The sequence below is a fragment of the Lepisma saccharinum genome, chromosome 7 (genome assembly GCF_977018435.1).
Source record: "Lepisma saccharinum chromosome 7, izLepSacc3.1, whole genome shotgun sequence".
NCBI classification, from domain to species: Eukaryota; Metazoa; Arthropoda; class Insecta; order Zygentoma; family Lepismatidae; genus Lepisma; species Lepisma saccharinum.
The window spans coordinates 73,606,266-73,628,635 of NC_139235.1; the positions used below are offsets into that span (position 1 = coordinate 73,606,266).

Sequence of the window (22,370 nt, forward strand, 5' to 3'; positions counted from 1 at the left end):
AGATAGATAAACAAGAAGAAACAGAGAGAGATGAGGGAGAAATAGAGGAAGGAAGAGTAATGGAAAGATAACTAGAAATGGAGAAACAGAGTAAGAAATGAAGGAATGTTAGCGACCATGACAACCTAGTTAGATTCTAACTGAAGACATTTCGTCCACCTTTGAACCTCGCCCAACGTAACATTCTTGAGATACCACTTGCTGTGTTTGTTTCTTTCTGGTTGTTGTAGTCGGTTTACAATTTACTACCTTTAACTGTAATTTTCGCCATTCTAGCAGCTATTCGCGAAGAGGTTAGTGTAATGCGGTACGAAATAAGAGACCCCACGTCCTGGAAAAGGTCTGGACGTTTCATAATGATCCCACATCTACATAATCAGTCATCATTACTCATCCTCCCGTCGCGATTAAGCTTGTATGTAGAAAGGCGATGTGCAAATTACAATTCAGGCGGCTTTTCTGCTTCTCCATGAGGATGAATACAGATAAGACATGAACATCTTGGATTACAAAGATTCTGTGGAGCAAGGCTGCACGTAACATTAAAGTAGGGCAGAAAGGGAGTGGATCGAGCAAAGCAGTGCGAGCTGCTGCAAACGGTTGGTAGCTTCATTCGCGTTGCCCCCTCCACGTAATCCATCCCCATCATTGGTAGTCAGTACTTGAGCAGGGGCGATGTTTTCATTTGCTTGCTCCACAGACTCTTGAGAAAGAGTATATCTCTGCACACACATATACAGGGTGATTCAGCAAAAGCGTGCAAAAATGAAACAGGAAATAGGTGGTGCTCCACTGAACAATTTGAGATAGGGCACATATGGTCGGAGAAGCCAGCGTAATGAGATATGGGCTGAAACATGTCGAACTCTAGCATGTACTATGGTCCATAGGAATGACAAATCAGTGACCTGTATGAACATTGCTGACTTACAATGAGTATCAATATTTAGTGACATTGATTTACGCTTATGAGTTACATGCTTGACTTTTGGGAACTAGTTTCATAGCTTTGACAAACCGGTATTAACAACGAACAATTAAGCACCTCACAACAGTCGTTCAAAATGACCACGAGCAAGCAGAATGCAAGCATGACAGCAGTGTACAAGATTTTGCCACACCTTTAAAATATTCACATCACAAGCAGGAACAATCATAACAACTAATTCCATGTCCGAGTCCACTGGGGTCTGAAACAAGTGATTTGTGATATCCCAAGACGAGAAATGGACCAGGTTCAGATCAGGTGACCTCGCAGGCCAGGCAATAGAGCCTCTTCATCCAATCCAGCGAACAGGAGAGGTAGCATCCAGACGGTTGCGGACGCTGAAGTGAGGCGGTGCTTCATATCTCGGTACCCTTGGTTGCCAATCTCAATTTTTTTCAGTGATGGATCACCTATCTCATCTTACATTTTTGCTTGCTTTCACTGAATCAACCTGTATATATATATATATATATATATATATATATATATATATATATATATATAAAGTGGTTCACTAGGTCTCAACTTGGATGTTCGGTACTTCTCATATCTCGTCCACATTCCTACGATGATGAATGAAGAACTGATAAAGTACGGGCAGAAAGGAACATATACACCTTACCCTACAAACTAAAGAGTGTGTAGTTGCCGCTACGAACGCAATTCTGGTCGGCAGAACCTCGGCAACCTCCAACAAAGCGCGTGAACGCACGCATCGGAGAAGGAGCATATTTCTTACATCCTACAGACCGAGTAGAGACACTCCTTTTCCGCTACGGAAGGACAATTTCTTTCCTAGCAAATGAAATCAAGTTACTGGCAAAATCGGGATTTACTGTTCCCGGGGGAGGTGTAATCAGGTTGGCAAAGTGACCAACAGCGCCCGAGGGACGGTGAGATGGCTTCGAAAGATGGATTCAGGGGGTCTCTCTATCAGCGGAGAGCAGGCCTCAAATATGGGGGCGGGAGAGGCACTTCGACTCCGAGAAAGAGAGGGGAAAAAAGAGATGAAAACTGAGAAAGAAAGGAGGCAAAACGCAGAAGTTAACGGTAGAGAGAAGGAGGGAATAGAGAGAAGAAGAGAGGGAGAAAAGAAAGAGCGAAATATAGAGAGAGGGGCAGAAAATATATAGATGAGAAAACGAGAAAGATAGAGAGAGACGGTAAGAGATAAAAAACGAGAATGATGTGGTAGAAAGACATACGGAATGAGATAGAAATTGGGAATAGAGAAAAAGAGAAAGGAAGAGAGAGAGAGAGAGATAGGGTGGATGAAAGAGATTGTTGTCGTCTGTTTGAAGACAACATTATGCACTGAATTACTAATAATTGGGACTGGACCTACAGTTAGAAGTGAAATCCTAACCATTATGTGCCGCCACCGGTGACTGAAACCTGGATCCCTTGATTAAAAGGCGACAGCATTACCACTACCACTACGAAGACCTATAAATGTGGAGGGAAGTCAGAGGAAAAAAGTGAGAAGAGAAAGAAAAATAGGAATATATGTAAATAGAGAAATAAAAAGAGAAAGAAGGAAAGAGAAAGAAAAGAAACGAGAAAAAGTAAATAGAGAGGAGAAAAGAGAAAAAAGAAGCGAGAAAGAAGGGAAGAGAAAACGAAGAAAAGATAAAAGAAAAAGAGAAAGAAGAAAAGAGAAAAAGAAGAGAATACAGAAAGAAGACAATAGATAATAGATATAGAAGAAAAGAGAGAAAGAAGAAAAGATAGAAAGATGAAAATAGATAAAGATATGTAGAGATGAAGAGAGGGAGAGATAGAAATAGAGAGAGAGAGAAATAGGAGAAGAGAAAGAGCAAGGGGTAGAGAGAGATAAAGAGAAATAGAGAGGGAGAGAAATAGGGGAAGAGAAAGAGTAAGGGGTAGAGAGAGATAAAGAGAAATAGAGAAGAGAGAGAAATAGGGGAAGAGGGAGTTAGGGGAGAAAGAGAAATACAGAGAGAACGAGAGAGGAGTGTGAGGGGAGAGAGAGAGAAAAGATGAAGTGGCTCAGGGCAATCCGTAAAGCGAATCTTTCAATGATATATCGGACAAGGAGGAAGATCTTCCACCCCCTTCCCAGCCTCTCCACTGGAACGAATTCCCTTTTCCCCTCTGAGTTGATTTAAGATTTGCTCCACTGCAGAAGCACCTTACGGAAAACTCGTATCGGAACGTTTACTCACAGAAAAAAAATCTCGGACGGACGATTCTGGAATTATTAACATCGCAAAAGCGTTAGGATGAAGAACGATCCTGCTATCGGGAAATATGGCCGAGGGATTTCAAAATTCATAGAGGCAAGAATACGTTCTCAGTGTTCTAGCGTGTTTCCATGCGAGTTATGGAACGTCGCTGTTATATGTCTAAATAGATTTTAGTTTTGCGAAATGAGGATCTTCAAGGATGATGAATGAGTCTACAAACTTGAGTTAGAATGCACCAAGGCTTGCATACGTACTGTATATGCAAGTGCAATTGGGAGCGAACAAAGCGAATGGCTACGTCCGTGGCGTACACAGAATTTTTTTCCGGGATATGCTGCAATTTTTGGTTGATTTGGTGTTTAAAGTCCATTTTATGCACAGTAAGGCTAATCGGGACTGGACCTACAGTTTTAAGTGTGAACCGAACCACTATGAGCCTCCACCGGGTATCGAACCCGGGACCGCTTGATTACAAGGCGACGACGCTATAACTGCGCCATCGGGGAGGCCCTGGTGCCGCAATTGTAAATTTTGATACTTCATAGCTTCGTTTTGGTGGGGGAGGGAGGCGGGATTCACAAAAAAATATTTATTTCATTTGGAACTTTTCACTCTATTAAAATTGTACTAGTAGACGAAAAGGTTAATCGAGAATTTATATTTGAAAAAAAAAAAAAGATTTCGGAAGAGGCTGTAGCCCCTTCTGCTCCCCCTCCCTCTGCGTACGCCAGATCCTAGGCAGATCTGGTCGATTCATTTGCTTTATTTTACTTCGCGTTTCTGCAGCCATGATTAATGGACACTCACAAACAACAACCATGCCCAGGTCAGGATTCGAACCCGGGACGCTGTGATAACCACTCCGCCACGAAGGTCGGCTCGGAGCTGAGTCAATCTGCAGCATTTATGGAAGAGCGCTCTTGCATGCACGTGTACTGCAGAGCGAGCAGCGCTGCTGTAGCGTTGTAATAGGGAGACAGGAGGCTTCGTCAGGCGCGTTCCTGCAGTAGGAAATATCTTGTCATCTGATTCGTATAGCAGTGTAAACATGGTGCAGCATTGAGAGAGTAAGCTCACACCGCACGGCGCACTCGTTCGCCTCCACAAGTGAACGCGAGTTGTCCAAGCCACGGTTATGTCACATGAAGAGGATGGCAGAAGAATGGACACCCTAAGTTTTATCAAAGGATTGATTGATTTCGTTTATTTACGTCACTTTTCTTCCACTTTGGCTAATCAGTACGATGGCGATGAATGGTGATACTGTTACATTGATTGGATTGGATTGATTTAGTACATTTTACTTCGCTATTCCGCCACCTTTGGCTAATCGCGAAGACGAGCATGAGTGACGGTGTGACTAAATTGATGCAGAGACACATCAAAGAAAACCCATGCCCAGGTTGGGATACGAAACAGAGACTCCTGGCGTCGTGGAGCGCTATGCTAACTACATCGCCATAGAGATAAGACAAGATGAAATCAATTGCATGGGACGTTTATGTCATTGTTTGAAGATCATTCAACGGCACTATTAGACTGATGAAGGGACAATCACAATCGCACATTGATTGATTGATTTAGTTTATTTTACTTCGCGTTTTATGCCTCTTGGCTAATTTGCGAAGATGGGGATCAGTGATGAAATTGATGAATGGACATTCACAAACAACCAAGCCCGAGCGGGATTTGTGACTCCAGACGTCAGAGCCTCGTTAGTCTGTCTAATGCAGAACAGGGTGTACCACGTGGAAAAAACGCTGGCATCTGGATGCCTTACACCCTTAATATAATTATTTCTATCTCAGTTATTCTACCTCATCGCGACGATGAGGATAAAGAGAAATGGATGATTGGACAAACACAATGATACCCTTCATGCCCTTGTGCATAACATGGAGGGGGCTACCAAGGGGTTCACTTGACCTCCAGCCCTCTTGCACTCAATTATAGACCCTTCTTTGTGAGAGCCTCCCCGATGGCGTAGTGGTAACGTCGTCGCCTTGTAATCAAGGGATCCCGAGCTCGATGCCCGGTGGAGGCACATGGCACAGTGGTTCGGATCCCACTTTAAACTGTAGGTCCAGTCCCTATTAGCCTTTCTGTGCACAAAGTGGACTTTGAACAACAATTCAATCAAACCTTCGGTGTGACATTACTCCCTGTAGCTAATCAATGAAGCGACGAAGCTGCTGAACTATAGAATACCAATGCTTAATATTTAATTATTTTACTTTATTCTTGAGCTAAAGAGTAATATTTTGTCTGCATTCACTATTTTTATGTTGCCAGACCCTTTGACAGTACACACAAACCAGTAAAAAAAATCAGTCCTGTTACTTTTTGACACTACCTTCGAATTGTGACTGACACAATAGAGTAAGAGAACTCTTATTTTGTTCATTTACAAAATGCGAAAGAGGCACGACCTGTAATTCACTTTAAAAAACAGCACATTCCCTTAAATTTTAAATTACTTGGTGATAAGCGGAACATCGGGTTTATTTTCGCTGAAGAAAGAAAGATGGCGCAATAAAAAAGAGCAAAATATTTTCCAACCCAGCTGCGAACTTCTTCGTAAAGCTTCGTAACGCCACTTCGGTTTTTCTTTATTTTTTAAAGATGAATTTCGGAGAGGCGTTTTCGATCCTTCTCTCGGCCGTTCAATGGCCTCTTAAAACTGAGAAGGTAACGTTCTTACGGCGGTATAAGAGGTATTATGGACCTATTAATCTCCATTACTCACTTCTGTTCCATTTTGCAATCGCGTAAAACACCTGATGCCCTCGCCATATCCAGCGGGGGGAGGAGGGCCTTTGGATTCGGAGAGGCTGAAACGCCCAGAGCTATCTTTTCGGGCTGTTTTGCTGAGGTGGATGCGTTCGTCGCGCTGCACGGAGGTAGTGCACTAAGATGCATTTTAGCTTTCATTTGTCGCTCAGCGTGCGGAATTAGAGTAGAGGTTAGGATTCGATCACTCGGAAGCGCGCGGAGCTGCCGTGTTCAATTCAGTCAGGGTGATTGAAATAGACTAGAATTTCCTATGATTGTCTACACACATTACCAATCTGTCTTTCTCGCTATCTGATCTCTTCTTTTCCCACTCTTCATCCCTACCCCCTCTCTCTCTCTCTTTCATTTTACCTTCTTCCTATCTCTCCCTAAATTCTTCCCCTCTCCAGCCAATACCTCCCTCATTCCCTCTCTCTCCCATTCACTCTCATTCTTTCTCTCTGTCACTTTCATTCATCCTGCCCCTTCATTTTCTTCTTCCCCTCTCTCCGTTACTGTCATTTTTCCTCTCTCCCTGTCACTCTCATTCCTCCTCTCTATCTCTGTCACTCTCATTCCTAGTCTCTATCTCTGTCACTCTCATTCTTCCTCTCTATCTCTGTCACTCCCATTCTTCCTCTCTCTCCCTGTCACTCCCATTCGTCCTCTCTCCCCCTGTCACTCCCATTCGTCCTCTCTATCTCTGTCAATCCCATTCTTCCTCTCTATCTCTGTCACTCCCATTCTTCCTCTCTATCTCTGTCACTCCCATTCTTCCTCTCTATCTCTGTCACTTCCATTCTTCCTCTCTATCTCTGTCACTTCCATTCTTCCTCTCTATCTCTGTCACTCCCATTCTTCCTCTCTATCTCTGTCACTCCCATTCTTCCTCTCTATCTCTGTCACTCCCATTCTTCCTCTCTATCTCTGTCACTCCCATTCTTCCTCTCTATCTCTGTCACTCCCATTCTTCCTCTCTATCTCTGTCACTTCCATTCTTCCTCTCTATCTCTGTCACTCCCACTCTTCCTCTCTCCCTGTCACTTTCAATCTTCTTCTCTCCCTGTCACTCTCATTCTTCCTCTCTCTCTCTCTCTGCCAATCTATCATATTATCCTTTTCTCTCTCTATCAGCCTCTGATTTTCCTTCACCCGTCTCTCTCCTCTCCTGCTGTTTCTCAATGTATGTATTGTTGCATCTCTTTCCTTTCCACTGTCCTTTTTCCTATCTCTGTCACTACTCTGGCCAAGTCTCTCCCCTCTCTCTATGTGTGTGAGTGTGTGTGTGTGTGTACCAAGTGTCAGTCTTTCATTCTCTTTCTTTAATCTCCCCACCCTCTTTCTCAATCTGCATTTCGTTCTCTCCTTAAGACTCCGTTTCTCTTCTTCGTCAATCTCCGTTTCGCTCGCTAACACCTATCCTCAAAGCTACAGAAACCAAACTGCCTATCCCAATTGTCGAACTTGCCACGAAATTATCCAATCACACGAAGCGATCAAATGATTACGAAATAAGTCCCATGCTTTAGGAACGCCTCCTCAGCAAATAGCAATGGAGCTGTTGGAGAAACTTCTACCCTGTATTCGACGCCGTACGAAAGAGGCACCATGCACTAATGCTTCTTCCTCCTCCACTAACGACAATCAACGAACTGCCGAATCAGCTTTCCCCAACGTGACGCCATCAGAAAGCTTTCCGTTAAATTGCCTCCGGCATCCGAACGGAAGATGGAAGTGGGCATCTATGGAGCTGGAATTACGGAAACAGGATCACTTCGAAGGAAAGGACAGTAAGTGAGCGAGCGAGTAATTTCAGCACGGTGGTTAATGAGAAAGTTGTTCGCTTCTGCAAACTAAGAATGCATGAAACTCTGCACACTTCATCTGCGCCAGTGTGGCAAGAATACCGCCGCCATGTTGATTTTGCGCAGCGCCCTGTCACGCCGATGTTCTCAACAATGAAAACATAAAATTGTGTCTAATTGTCTCTTAACTGTTCGGCAAGCTACACTTTACGGTATAACGGCTTGGAAACTAATTTCAAATACCGTAAATGTGTGTAAAACTAGACTACAAAAGAACTTTTGTGTGGAATAGGTACTTTTGGAATACCAATTTGAAAGGTATTAATGTTATACGTAACGTGTTATGATTGGTTGAATTCCATATGTAACACGTTATAATTGGTTGAATTTTGAGCATGAGTTTTCTTTTTTAGTGTTCCCTTCTTCAGTTTCATTATGTCATCACTCATTCTCATCTTCATGATTAGCTAAAAGTGACAGAAAAAACTAAGTTATATAAACCAAATCAATCAATCAATCAATCAATCAATCAGTCGTTTTCTGGTGGAGGTACAGTCACAGGCAATAAAAATGGTACACCTAGATCCTGAAATACTCGCGTTGTGTGTGTCACAAGAAAGATATTCCGCCTTCATAAAAGAATTTTCTATAAGTGTCACGAGTTTTGGACGCACCCTGTCTTTTCAGACACCATAATCAGGGTTAAATCTAATGGGTAGCAACACTGCCTGCTTGGAGGCAGATAGAAAAAAAATTAAGTTCGCAAACAAATGTATCCAAGGGTTGCCATCCTCCGGGGCAGAGAGAGATAATAGTCGACTCCGAAACACCATCGATAGCGGTGCCGAGGCCTGACTGCAGACAAATGACGTCACACAACCTCTGACCGCGTCGAGATTTCCCCCGAGGTGCGCGAAGCTGCTGCGGAAGGAGAAGGGAAAGAAAGTGAAGACAAAAAGCGACGTTAACAAAGCCACGCGAACAGATTGGCCTCGTCTGAACTCCCCGTTGTCAAGACTTCGGCTTTAGAAGCAGCCGTCTGTGATACGACCGAATGCAAACTGAGATTAAGTTACGTGGTCTAAAACTGGAGGAGAGGGAACTGGGAGTAAACTAATAAAGGCTAAAAAATGTACAAAAGAAATAATATACAGGGTGTTGTCGTACAACACAAAGGGTAAACAAATGTACATATGAAAAAGTATACAGGGCGTACTCGTACTGCACAGACAAACATAAACGATTAGTGAACGCCCCCAAGTAAATATATACGGACCTCCCCACGGTGTAGTACCATTGAAGGCACACAGTGGTTCGGATCATACTTCAAACTGTAGGTTCAGTCCCAATTAGACTATCTGTGCATAAAAACAAACAACAAGAAGTACAACAGGACGTGGTTGTGTAACACAGACGAACAAAGGATAAAAAACTAGAGTAATGACGTCGTCGTACAACACAGATAAGCACAAAGAATAAACAAAAGTACACAAGCAAGAAAATATACAGGGCGTCGCCGTACAATACAGACAAACTACCAGAGCGTGTGGAGGACATCAATTGATTGATTCATTGATTTGCTATATTATATTTCGCTTTTCTGTCACTTTTGGCTAATGGCGAAGATGAGGATGAGTGATCATATGATGAAGCAACACTCACAAAGAACACCCATGTAAGTAAATACAGGGCATCATCGTAAAACACAAAGGCTAAACAAACGTGTACATAAAAAAATAAATATACAGGGCGTCAGCGTACAACACAGACAAAGTTTCACTACGTACAGAGGACATCAAGGCAAGAAACTTTTTCTTCGTAACGTTTTGCTGATTTCGAAGTTACCAACCCTCGAAGAACTGCATATTCTAAACTTGATGCTGTTCCCAATATCGCAATGTGGAATCTCTATCACACCCACCCCACATATGTTTTACCTTATATTTATACAAACTCACACATTGAGAGAGAGAAAGAGAGAGAGAGAGAGGGGGGGATGCAACTACGGATTTCAACATAGAGGTATTCCTGGGACCTTTTGTTTCTACCCAAATTAACTCCAATTATTTTCAAATCAGTCAAACAATATGCTGCTGATACTTACTACTGCGCAACGGGTATACAAATGAAAAGTTTACAGTGACATCTGTTGAACAATGCATGAAACTGACCAACGAGCACCTCCTCTTTAAAAAGCTGATAACATCTCCCTGATAAACCGAGCGAAAGGGGTTGGGTGAAGGGGGTGGGGGGTATTTGTAACGGGTTGTCATTTGTAACGAACAGCAGGGACAAAAATCCAATTGATAACGTTGTTTCTTTCTATCTTTTGTGAAACGAAACGCAATCAAGCAGCAATGAACAAAACTAACCTATCAAAACCAATCGGTCGCATATGCGTTTCATCCCAGTCCACTGAAGGTCTTTGCATTGAGCTGTGTTAATCAGCGATCAGCATGGAAAGAATCTCACAATGCAGCATGCACTTTTTTTTTTTGAAAAAATAGCGGATGAAGGGATTTTTATTTGCATATGAAATGGAAAAACCGTCTCTGTATTTCCATAGTTCATGGCTTTGCTTTTGGGTGCATTCAGAGTTTAAAGCGATATCGACCATTCCACACGAATCGCCAATAACAAAATTAATATTGGTTAAATAGAACTCCACGCTACAAGCCCTCTCTCTTTTTCATTGGGTGGTCAGCGCATCTTGTCCCATAGCCGCTGTTTTCTGGTTATCGAGACTGGAGCTAGCTTCTTCTATTCAAGTAGCTCTCCAAATGTCCCCACCATGATCTTGTGAACTCCCACCTGAAAGAATTTCCCAAGAAAGACACATCCAGTCACAGATCCAACGCCCTGAGTTGCAGTTGTGACAGAAGATGAGAAGTAGAATTAAATGTGAAGATAGACTGTGTTTTGTTATCGATTATGTCGTTAATGGAGTTTCTGTAACATGAGGTTATAATAAGTCATGTTGAAATTACCGTTTTTGCCTAAATAATGATTACTAGAAGTTGCAAGCAGTCCATCAATCAAATTGCTATAATTTCATATGCAACCCATCCTTTTCCCCCATCTCAATAGTATTTTTCTATTTGTTTATGTGTACCGTGCAGGTACAGCCGGGCATCGAACCCTGGACGGCTTGGTCCCCAACCGCCTATTGTTCGGCTTCAACCAAGCGGCCCAGGGGGGAAAGAGCTAGCCTGTACGGCCACAGTCATGTTGAAATTACCGTTTTTGCCTAAATAATGATTACTAGAAGTTGCAAGACTGGTGTATGCAGGATGATCCCATTAAATGCTGTGAGCGATCATTGGTTGAAGAAATCACGTCACTTTGCAGGCACTTGAGTGAAATTACAACAAACAGAACGAAATTCTTCACTGAACTGAACAGTCGTACTGTAATGTGGGCCAAATAGCATTAGAATGTATATTGGTCATCGTGTTGTGCTACGGTGACCACAGATGCACCTGAGCAGCTAGAAATAGTTTTAGTAACTTGGAGTAATGTATTGACGTCACCTGCCTGGACCCTAGACTACTCATATTTTTATTCTTGCTATTCTACGCTTACATGAGTTTCGTGGTTTTACCATCCAGTTTTTGTCACGTGGTGCACAGAAAAGTACCATATGAGTTCCACTTGAGTGTCTTCAGACCTGTCCGCACCAATTCACATTTCGCCATTAAAACAACAGTACTGACGTCATAACTCGAAAACTGCTATAGATGCCTATACCTGCTCGTCAGATTCAAGACTGATTTTTTCAAACCATCCGCTTGGCGGCGCTAGTAATCTTCAAAGATCTTTCAAGTAAATTCCTTTATTGAAAATACACCTTAGTAGTTGAAGTTCTTTTGACTTTTCAGAACTTCCAGTATCTAGGTATGCATTATGTAATAACACCTCATGCTTGAGAGAAACACTTCCAGGTTGCATGTTGTGTCCCGACGTCCGCCATCTTGAAACGCATTGGCCGATACCGGACCAGTCCTCAAAGGCATTTAGATGCTTGACAATTTCACTTCAGAAGCTTCAAATTTACGGAACTTTTTATGGTCACAGAATTGGCGACTTTTCCCCTTTTGTTTACTCGTAATACCAATTTGCAGATGAGTTAAGCCCTATCCTTTTTAAACAAAAAAGTAAATCAGAATCTGGTATGCCTAAACTGAAGGACGCAAACTTTCAAAATTATCTCCTTACTTAAGATTTGTGCCTAGTTGGATTGGTATATGATTATATGGAAACAATAGTATTGAAGCAAATCACACAGGGAGATCCATTTCTTGATTAGGGAAAGCGACAGTTTTTTTGAACGGCACTGCAAATTTACATCTCCATTTGCATCCCTGCCCCACAACACCCCTTTCGTTGTCTCGGTTTCTCTTCAGACAATGCAATCTGAGAAATGAAGAATCTGGTGCGTTATTTATGTCCTCCGAAAACAAAATCTTGGAAGAGAAAGAAGCAAAAAAAGATTAAGAATAGAAAAGGCAAAAGAGAATCGAGCCCGAAGCGCAAAAGGTGGCGCCTAGCTTAATTCACAAAGAGGAATTGTGATAAGCTCTTGAGAAAGTATGCTTCTCTCAAATGAGAGTGGTATCATCGGTAATTGGGGTAGGGGGGAGGAATTCTTGAGAAAGTCTTTGTCTTCTTTAGTACAACCACCGTTGGCGTCTATGTAATCTTCAAGAAACCTTTTTCTTGTAAAAGAAGAAAAGCTTGCGGTTTGAGGGAGGGAAGTTTGTACACGATGGCAAAAAGGAGAGGTAAAGAATTGGATGAATTGAATTATTTCAGCTAGGGACGAGTAGGGGGGGGTATTGTTGGCTGTTCCCATTAAGATAGCATGAATTATGTAGCGATTGTCTCATCTTCTCTTATCGAAAAGCAGCGCTTTAATGTATAGTGGGGAACTGCACGATTCTCCAAGAAATATCCATCTTAATTTAATGGGGAAAAGATTTACAGAGATGCACTATGTATGACGGCATTGGGGAGTGATTCTCAAGCCATATGGGCGACGGACAGTGGTGGAAAAAACTAATTCCTCCTTGAGCTCTGATACCAGTGTTCTGACTTGACCTGTCGTAAAATAATATTAGCCCATATGTACAGCCTAAAAGAGAATAGAGTTTAAAACTTCTCCAAAAAGCATTTTAAGACGCGGATTAATTGCTTGTAGTGGAGTTGGATTCGTGCATGCTCACCACCTCACACACACACACACATGCACGCACATACGAGAGACAGAATAAAGATGGAAGGTCAAGAGGGCGATAATGAGAAAGGAAATGAGACAGAGGAGAGGAAAAGAAACAGGTGAAGAATGAGAAAAGAGAATAATACAGAAAAATGAATTGGTGAGAGAGATAAAAGGAATAATTCAGAATAATATAATTAGATTGAAAGTAAAAATAATGAGAATAAGATGAGAGAAAGAGAAGTAAAACATGAGACAACTGATAATACAGAAGAAAGTAATTGGAGAGTATAAAAGAAATAATGAGAATGAGAGGGTAGAAAGAGGGAAAAGAAGGGAAGCATGAGAGAAGTAATAACACAGAATAAAGGAATTGGAGAGAAGACAGAAATAATGAGAATGAGAGAGAAAAGAGGAGAGCAGAGAAAGAGAGAAATAAGTAAAACATGAGAAAAGTGATAATGGAGAAGAATGGAATTGGAGAGAAAAAGAGAAATAACGAGAGAAGAGGGGGATGAAAATGATAGAAAGATAAAGAATGAAAATATAAAGAGGGAGAAAGAGAGAACAAATCAGAAAGAAGAGAATAAAGAGAAACAGGGAGAATAGAGTGAAGATAAAGAAAGCTAGAAAATCTAATAACAACCGAATAGGAATCTAGATGAGAATATTTTCCTCAGTCTTGAGTCTTCCGATACGAAGTTCTCTGCTGACGTCACTGGCCATGTACTTTAATCATTTTATGCTTGAATAGACTAATTGGGACTGAACCTACGCCTTACAGTGGGATCCGAACCACTGTGTAATTAATGTGCGTCCGAGAGTCGAACCTTAGACACCTTAATCACAAGTTCATAGCGTTACTACTATGCCCTCTAGGAAGCAGCAAAAAGAGTTACATGGTTTCAGGTACAATAGAGTTTATTTTATAAAAATGATTAAGCTACACCTTTAAGCCATTACATTATGACCACCTACCTAATGAGCTATCACATTATGTCCCAAGTCCCATGTGCAGCACTGTTGGATGAACCATGTGCTGTCAAACATTATCCCGGACATTACTGTTGTACCTGCGAGCGATTTCTCGCACTGAGGCCCTGCGGTCGCTCCGAACAACGCGCGACAGACTCCGCTAGCCTCTGGCATCAATGAGCCGCTGTCGACACATGGCTGGACGACATATCGTTGTTTGCCCATCGTTGCACCACTTTCAATACTTGGTCACAACAGCGGCAAGAGAGCAGCGAACAAGCCGTGCCGTTTTAGAGATGCTGGTACCAAGGTGCCGTGCCGTTTCAGGGATGCTGGTACCAAGGTGCCGTGCCGTTTTAGAGATGCTGGTACACTTCGCAACATGTTATTTGACCGCCCTGAAAAATTTCAAAGTCCGGAATTCGTAAATTTGGCAGCATAGCGCTTCAGAGCCAACTAAGAGTAGCCAACTTTGCAACATTTCTTCTTCCTGAATGAAAACGCTCGTGAATTTTTTTTTAATTCTTTCACATTCCATAAAGTAAAGACACCCTAAAGCACTAATAAAATACATGAGTAGACAAAAAAATGTTAAGTAGAAATACGAATGTTGAAAATATTTCAAGATTCCTCGCTCTGAATTTGAAAAGAGGTAAATTTATGTGCATTTTGAAACACTGAACAAGTTCTCATCCACTTGGAAAGAATTGCCGTCACATTTGAATGCAAGGAGGCAAATTCATGATGATTTTATACGAAATTTTTATGAAAGATACCTTGCACAACACCAAACGATTCTGCAAAGTGTGTCTTTTCCTTGGTTATTGGCGAAAAATGGTTCGAAACTCCGGCACAAGGTTTCTTCAACTGAGATCAACGTGCTTTACTGAGGTTTTCGTTAGAAATCTCCTGGAGTAGTTGGTTAGATGACAACACTTTTCATTTTTTACTGTTTTCGTCAAGATCGAAACATCGTAGGTTCAAATCCCACCCCTTCCTGATTATGTTTTCTTTTTTATTTACCGAATACGAAGTGTTGTAATAACGTAATATAAGATTATATGATATTACTGTAAATATTTATGCGATGCATACTCAGTGGCGGCGATTGAGTTCCAAAACTGATGGGGCAAGGTGTCAAAACTGGGGGTTTCCCTTGGGAGATAAGGTTTAGCATAGTGGGAGGGCAACTGTTCCTCTACCCCCCCCCCCGTCTAATCGTTGCCACTGTGCATGCCTCAAGTAATATTTCTACTAATGTTCTTAAACTTTCAGTGATTGGCAGGATGTAGGAAAAACTTATCCTTTCATTCAGCTGTCATAAGTTACGTTAACACATACGCGTATTTAAGAACTTATATGTCATTAATATCTGTTCTTAAACAGGATGTTGTAATCAAGGGGTCCCGGGCTCAACACCCGGTGGAGACACGTTGCTTCGGATTCTAGTTTAAAATATAGATCCAGTACCGAATAGTCTGTCTGTGCAGCAAGTAGACTTAAAACAACAATAGAGAAACATATACAAATCAGCGGCGTATACTCTGGGTCATCTAGGTAATAGCAGATGACCCGGCTGTATTTCTTTTTTTTTAAAAAAAAAAATGTATATATATACACATTTCTTCCCAATTTTCTTCCAAACCAATTTCGATGCATACATTTCCTTGCTTCCAGCGCGCGAATACTTCCAATCGTTTGCCGTCGAATGTCCGGGAACCTTTCTCCAGCCGGTGGAATGTCTACAAGGAACCTCACCCTGACGTCATTCCTCCCGCTTCCCTTGCAACCCTTGGCGAGGAGGGAGGAGAAAGGAAAGAGGGGGAGGAAACATTGCTTTTCAGGCGCGGTGATTCCGTGCCCAGGATAAGCTCCTTCTTGTGAGAGTCCACCGGTCGCACTCTCAACCTTCAGAGCCTCTCCATTCCCTCCGCTGAATAGGGAAAACATACCCGGTAGAGTGCGAAGAACAGGAAAACTGAATAACATGGGCAAACCAATTCTACGCTAATTTTCACTTTACATTTGCTTCTGTCTTGCTGATTTCTGTTACTTGAACATAAATTTATCAAAAGGGAAAAACTTAAATATTGAAGATGAAGCAAACTGAATTAAAATTCAAAGCTTAAGAAATTAAAGCACCTATTTGCTGACTCCCCCCAATCCTTGTATTTACAAAAATAGTGATTGTTTCTCCTCTCTAATCTTCAAAAGCAGCGAGAATACTTCTTTCACGGAACTGAATATTTTTTAAAGGGAAAGATATGAAAAATAAATTATATATATTAGTTAATTTAAGTTGCTATATTCCGCCTGTTTAGATTAATAGTGATGAAGATGAACGAATTAAACATAAACGAAAAAAACACATCAGGCACGTAACCAGGTGGAGGACTCGGGGGGGCTGAAACCCCCCCTCCCCGAAATCCTACAAATATCTAATTTAAAAAGTGTATAGTGATAATTAATTTTACTTCATTAGCAGGATTAAACACTTTGCATAATACGTTGTAATAATCTGAGATTCATCTTCAGGACTTCTAACCCCACTGTTTCAACTTTATGTGGCGGCTGCTAATAAGGGATGATCCCCATCCCGAAATAAAATTCTGGCTCTGACCTGCAATGATTCGAACTTTTAAAAACCTGTCATTTCGAGCTCGGAAAGGGATTTTTTTTTATCATTCATAGGGAATTTCTTTCTGAGCCAGGAGCACAACAACAGAAGTTTGGCGCGTGAAACTGAATGCGTGTAGTCGTTGGCTTCGTGTTTATTATTTATTAAGGTGTTAGTGTTTGTCGTGATAGTGCTGTGTTAAAGGGTAATGGATGTGATACAAGATTTGCTGGTGAAACCTTTTGGAACAAGATCTTTTCAGGAGAAGTTGCAAATTGTTAATACAGGTAGGCCAGTGTCATCGCTTGAACTTATTTCTACACACAAAGACAAAAATCGGGAATATGTGAGGCATATTCGCAAGCAAATTATGACAAAACACCATGGTTGACAGGAAGTATAAGTGTTAATAAGCTTTGCATTTTTGTTGGCCGTGCTTACTTTTCGGGGCTGAAAAGAATGTATGGACGCGTGGCTGATACTGTAATCTTTGCAACACTTGTGTCAAACATGAAAAATCCAAAAGTCACATAACTTCCTTTGTTAAGCTGCAATCTTTCGCAAAGACACGTATTGACGTGAACTGGACAAACAGCGTGCTTTAGATGTGGTACGGCACAAGTGATCGGGTCCTGGAGTAAGTTGAATTTTGCACTTAAATTAATATTGCGGGTTTTTATTTCACTAGTGCACGTCTTTCATTTTATATTTCACAGGCTGTTTTTTATAGCTTTATAATACTGTCTTGTTTTATTATTTGAAATTCTACACGTATAGTAAACTGCAATAACGAGAATTAATTGATTGTGATCGTAGCAATAAGACAAATATTCCGACACAATATTCCTAAATCCAATATGGAGCTTGACATAAATTGCACGGAAACTTTTGGAGTTTGAGGATGAAAAGGTCGGAGATTACCCACTCGTTAGAACCAGCATACACCACTGATACAAATAGAATGTTCTTTGCTTGGAAGTTACGAGTGAGTAGCGTAACCCGGTCATAAAAATCTTCTATAACGGCTGAGGGCTCGACGTGCTGACCCCACGTCACCTCATACCAGTTGAAGAACTCACACCTCTAGGTAGAATTGTGGGAAGGAGACTGGCAGTCGGGAGATAGGCCAAGGCCCTATATGCTCGTCAATACTCGTCAGAAATTCAATCAAATTCATTCAGCTGTGCGTCATAAGTTGTGTTAACACACATTATGAGTCAATAATAATAAGTTAAGAAATTGACAAGACGTTTCTGTACTGAAGGTAACTAGAGGTTGTTTTCTTGTAACGTCGTTACTGTGTCCAGCTCGGCATTGTGATTAAAATTACTCTATCTGCATGTTCACTTTCCTCTTACATAAGTTTTCCTTTCGCGAAAACATCGTTCCATAGTTTCCAGTTTCTCAATATATTTTTCTATGAAGTGTTGAATATAATTCTAGCCTGCTTTCCACAAGCTACACAACTTCTTCCTCTCTCTCTCTCTCTCTCTCTCTCTCTCTCTCTCTCTCTCTCTCTCTCTCTCTCTCTCTCAGAGGTGAAATGTAACATAATTTAAGAAGGCCATTGTTGCACAAACGATAAACGAACATGTGTTAAATTCGGTAAGATCAGCAGGTAAGGGAAGCTCGATTTTAGCTGCAAATCAGTGCCTTCGTTACAGGAAAATCCCCAACAAAGCAAGGAAATAACTAATGAATGGTTATGCTTTACGATCTTTAGGGTTAAAAATAGGTGATCTAAATCTTTAAAAGAAAACCGTTTTCCAGATAGAATAGGTGTATGCATGAATAGAAAACAAAAATTAAGATATTGTATTAGCTGTGGAGTTCATTCTGTTGTAGCTTTGTGGCACATCCGGTAAAGGCACCCATTTCCAGTTCCACTTGTGTCTTTGATTAGGGTTCGAGCCTCACTTCATCTGGATATTTTTATTTATATTGAGGCCTGTAAGACAATAATATATGAAAGGTTCCAAATTATTTCTTACACGAGTGTATTTTTTTTTAATTTGTTAGTCCTGAAAAGGACTGTTTGGGAAAATTGAACATTTATTTAATATCTTGTCCAGTAGCCACCTGCATCTATGACATGTCTCAGGCGTCGAGGAACGGATTGCACAAGATGTCGAATATACCTGTGCGAAGTGCACACTTCATTCCAGGCATTGTTGACGTGGTCAAATAGTTCATCACTTCTGCGAGGTGGTGGATCGGGCCAGCTTTCTTTCAAACATCGAACGACCTCGGCCCACATATTTTCAATTGGGTTGATTTCGCATCCCATGGGTGGCAAGTCAATTAGATGTATGTCGTTTCGTTCAGAAAACCAACGCTGAACGATGGCTGAATCATGGATGGAGGAGTGGTCTTGCTGGAAGTCAATATTTCCCTCGGGATACAAAGCTCGCACGCCAGGAACCATAACATGCTCCAAAATGTGCACATACTGTATCCCGTTGAGACGTCCTTCTATGCGGTGTAGGTCACCTCCGCCACCGAGAGATATCCAACCCCAGACAGGCACGCTCACGCGTCCACGCCGACGTGAGTTAGCAAAAAAATGGGGATCAAATCGTTGTCCTTGACGCCGGTAGACCAGAACCGGACCATCATTTGCAGTAGAAAATACTTTCTCGTCTGAGAAGATTACTCTATCCCAAATCCTATCAATATTTTCTTCAGCAAATGCTAGCCTATCAGTTCTGTGTGCATCCGTCAAGACCTCCTTCTTTGCTGCCCTTCGTGCCCGTAAACCAGAAGCAGCCAGCCTCCGCCGAACTGTCTGTGGGCAACCAGGAAAATCGGCCCTTGCCTTGAGTTGAGTGGCTGACTGGAATGGATTGGCTTCACACTCCGCTATCAGCCGATCGTCTTGCACTGATGTCGAAACACGGCCCCAGCTCTCGCGTCTTTTCCGTGATGCCTCACCAGTTTCTTCGTATCGAGCTCACCACCTCCTTGCTGTCCGTGCTGGAACGCCATACTGCTCGCCAGCTAAACCAGGTGACAATCCAGCTCCCTCGATCAAACCGATCACTCTTTCTCTTGTGGATTTGTTGTAGTGCTCCATTCTTCGCGAGGTTGAAGAAAGAAATGTTGCATGCCTCTGTTTAGAGCGTAGTTCAAAGGAAATAAGGTCTTCTATTGGTATAGTTAATCACGTGATGCTGCAGTTGGTTCAAAGACGACTTCCAATTACATTCAGCCATGAAAAGTTTCGTACGAATTCATACCAGAAAAGGATGTCAAGAATAATAAAATAAATTTAACCATTATTTACAATTACATTACTTTCATTTAACAAATAAATAAAGAATAATTATGACAAATGTGCTACAACGAGTGCTCTTTACATCCATGTGTAAAAGTATTTGGTATTACTAAACACGCACACACGTTCGGAACATCTGTAGCGTAGTTGTAACGTTTCAGACAAGCATACATCTTCTTACGTTCATCTTTTCTCTTTGAGGTATTGGTTCAAACCCGGCTCAGCTTTCACGTTTTTTTTTATGTAATACTTAGTAAAGTTTTTGTCACAATTTTTTCGTCCACAAAAAAAACAATAAAAACAATAATTAAACGATCTTCTCCCCAAAACAATAATTGCAACATCATATTTATTCACATAATAAATCTATTCCACTCATAAAATGGATTCCTTAGGGTCTTAATGCAACATCACCGAAACATTCAAGTTTCAATGTTCATGTTGGAAATTGAACAATAAACAGTTTTGGGGACACATTGCTTTATATAAAACCTCATGTTATTATAGAAATATACACAAGAAGTCGAATGAAAGTATGCGTAAGGAATACTCTTGAAACTCTAGAGTTGTAATCATGCGATTTGTTTTCATAGAGTAATCTGTTATATTCAAGGTTAATTATTTCAAATTTTTTGTATTCAGTAAATATCGTACTTCTGTGTTCACTTCAACAGAAAAGAAATTGAGCGGCTAGGATTTGAACCTGTGATCTTTCATTTTAGATAAAAAAAAATACACGTCTTACCAACTGTTCTACAAAGAAATAGACAAAAAGTTTCCTAACATGGTTGCGGCAACAACCACCTGCCAGTGCTCCAAACATTTCTTTGCCACAGATTGTGGATAAGTTCCTCTCTACACAAATGCCCGGTATTTTGCAGTGTATTTTAGCTCAAATTTTGCCTAAACTCATGCGAACTTTGATGAAGAGGATTTACCGGGATATCAACGAGGTTATTTCTGGATAGGCTTCCGAGGTTTCGAGAGCTCTTTTATCTTCAGGGATTGAAGGGATGACGGATAACGTGCTTGTTACTGGCAAGCGTGGTCGTAACTGCGATTCCTCATGCTGCCGAATTTTATTTTCGGAAGGAGTATGGCATCGGACGTAAAATATATATATACTGTTCTTGGATGATCTCTCTGTGTATATCAGGAGGTGGCAGTAATGATGAAGCGTTTAGAATTTTCGGAAACCATTTCAATTATATTACTGAATCACGTGCCACGTGGAATGGCAGAATCAAGTAACGTATAAGCAAGTCTGAGGGTGGCTGTTTTGAATATTGCGAATTTGGTGGAAAGTTCGTTAGATATACTTTCTGTTGAAATAACAGTATTATTTTGTTGAAATTAGACAAGTATTTTGGATATAAAGCAGTGCCGAATTAATGATCATTCTCAAGTTTTGCATTTATTAGATGTCACGTAATATATAAATAGTTATTAGTAGATTTTTATCGCATCGGCCTCGGTCGCAAAAGGTATTTACTTACGTTTATTGGGGATTTATTATTAGATTTAGATGCATTGGAAGATCGAAGTGAGGGGAACAAGAACAGTCATTACTAAATAAACGACATCACATAACCAATCTTAGCGAATTGAATACATTAAACTCTCCCGTTCGTTACAAAAATTCAATACATCAATGTAGTGGATTATTTCCTATTATAATTGTGTGTGTTTGTGTGTTAGTATTTTGAAATAATTAATATTTTAGTTGTGGAGTGAAGAGCGTACACAATACTTATCTTAAATTCCATTACTTGATTGATGATTTGGTTTAATTTACTTCGCCTTTGTGACGTTTTTGGTTCATCGCGAAGATGAGAATGGGTGATGGGATGATGAAATTGATGAAGGAACACTTACAAAGAACACCCATGCCTGACCAGGATTCGAACCCAGGATTAAATACCATTACCTACAGCATCCTGAATGCATATATATTATATGTAAATTAGTCATAATGTGTGTTAACTCAGCTTATGACGAATAGCTAAAATACAAAAAGTTTTAACCTTAAATCCTGGCAAGCAACTGAATAAGCATTAACCTTCTTAGGGAGAAAATGTGCAGAAGAGATATCCCTTGAAGTGTGCATCGGATATTTTACAGTGTTGAAATATCAATCGTCTCTGTTTAGCACACACACACACACACACCACAAAAAAAAAAAAGAGGGTGGGATTTGAACCCGCGACCTTTCAAGTATGTTGAAAAATATGGATACCAGCGTCTAACCAACTGCTCTACGTTAACTTAATGACAACATTCCCTTACAAACACGTAGATGTTTATGATAAAATCGATCTTCCTGTGTTCCAGCATGTTTTCTCCACAAGTCGTGAAATAAATGATTTCTTTTAGATCTGTTCGATATTGTGCAGGGCATTGTAAATAAAATGTCGCATAAACTCCTCAGAAATTTGCCTCTTTCTACTCAAACTTGATGGCGATTTACTCCAGGTGGAGAAAACCCCTGTTCAGTGTTTCAAACCTATGTGATATCAA

General features: G+C 40.9%; 1 protein-coding gene across 3 annotated transcripts in view; it reads right to left on the bottom strand.

The window, feature by feature from the left end:
- Window positions 1-22,370, bottom strand: part of IRSp53 (Insulin receptor substrate 53 kDa) — a 774,518-nt gene that overhangs the window by 81,249 nt on the left and 670,899 nt on the right. The gene's annotated exons all lie outside the window — the stretch shown is intronic.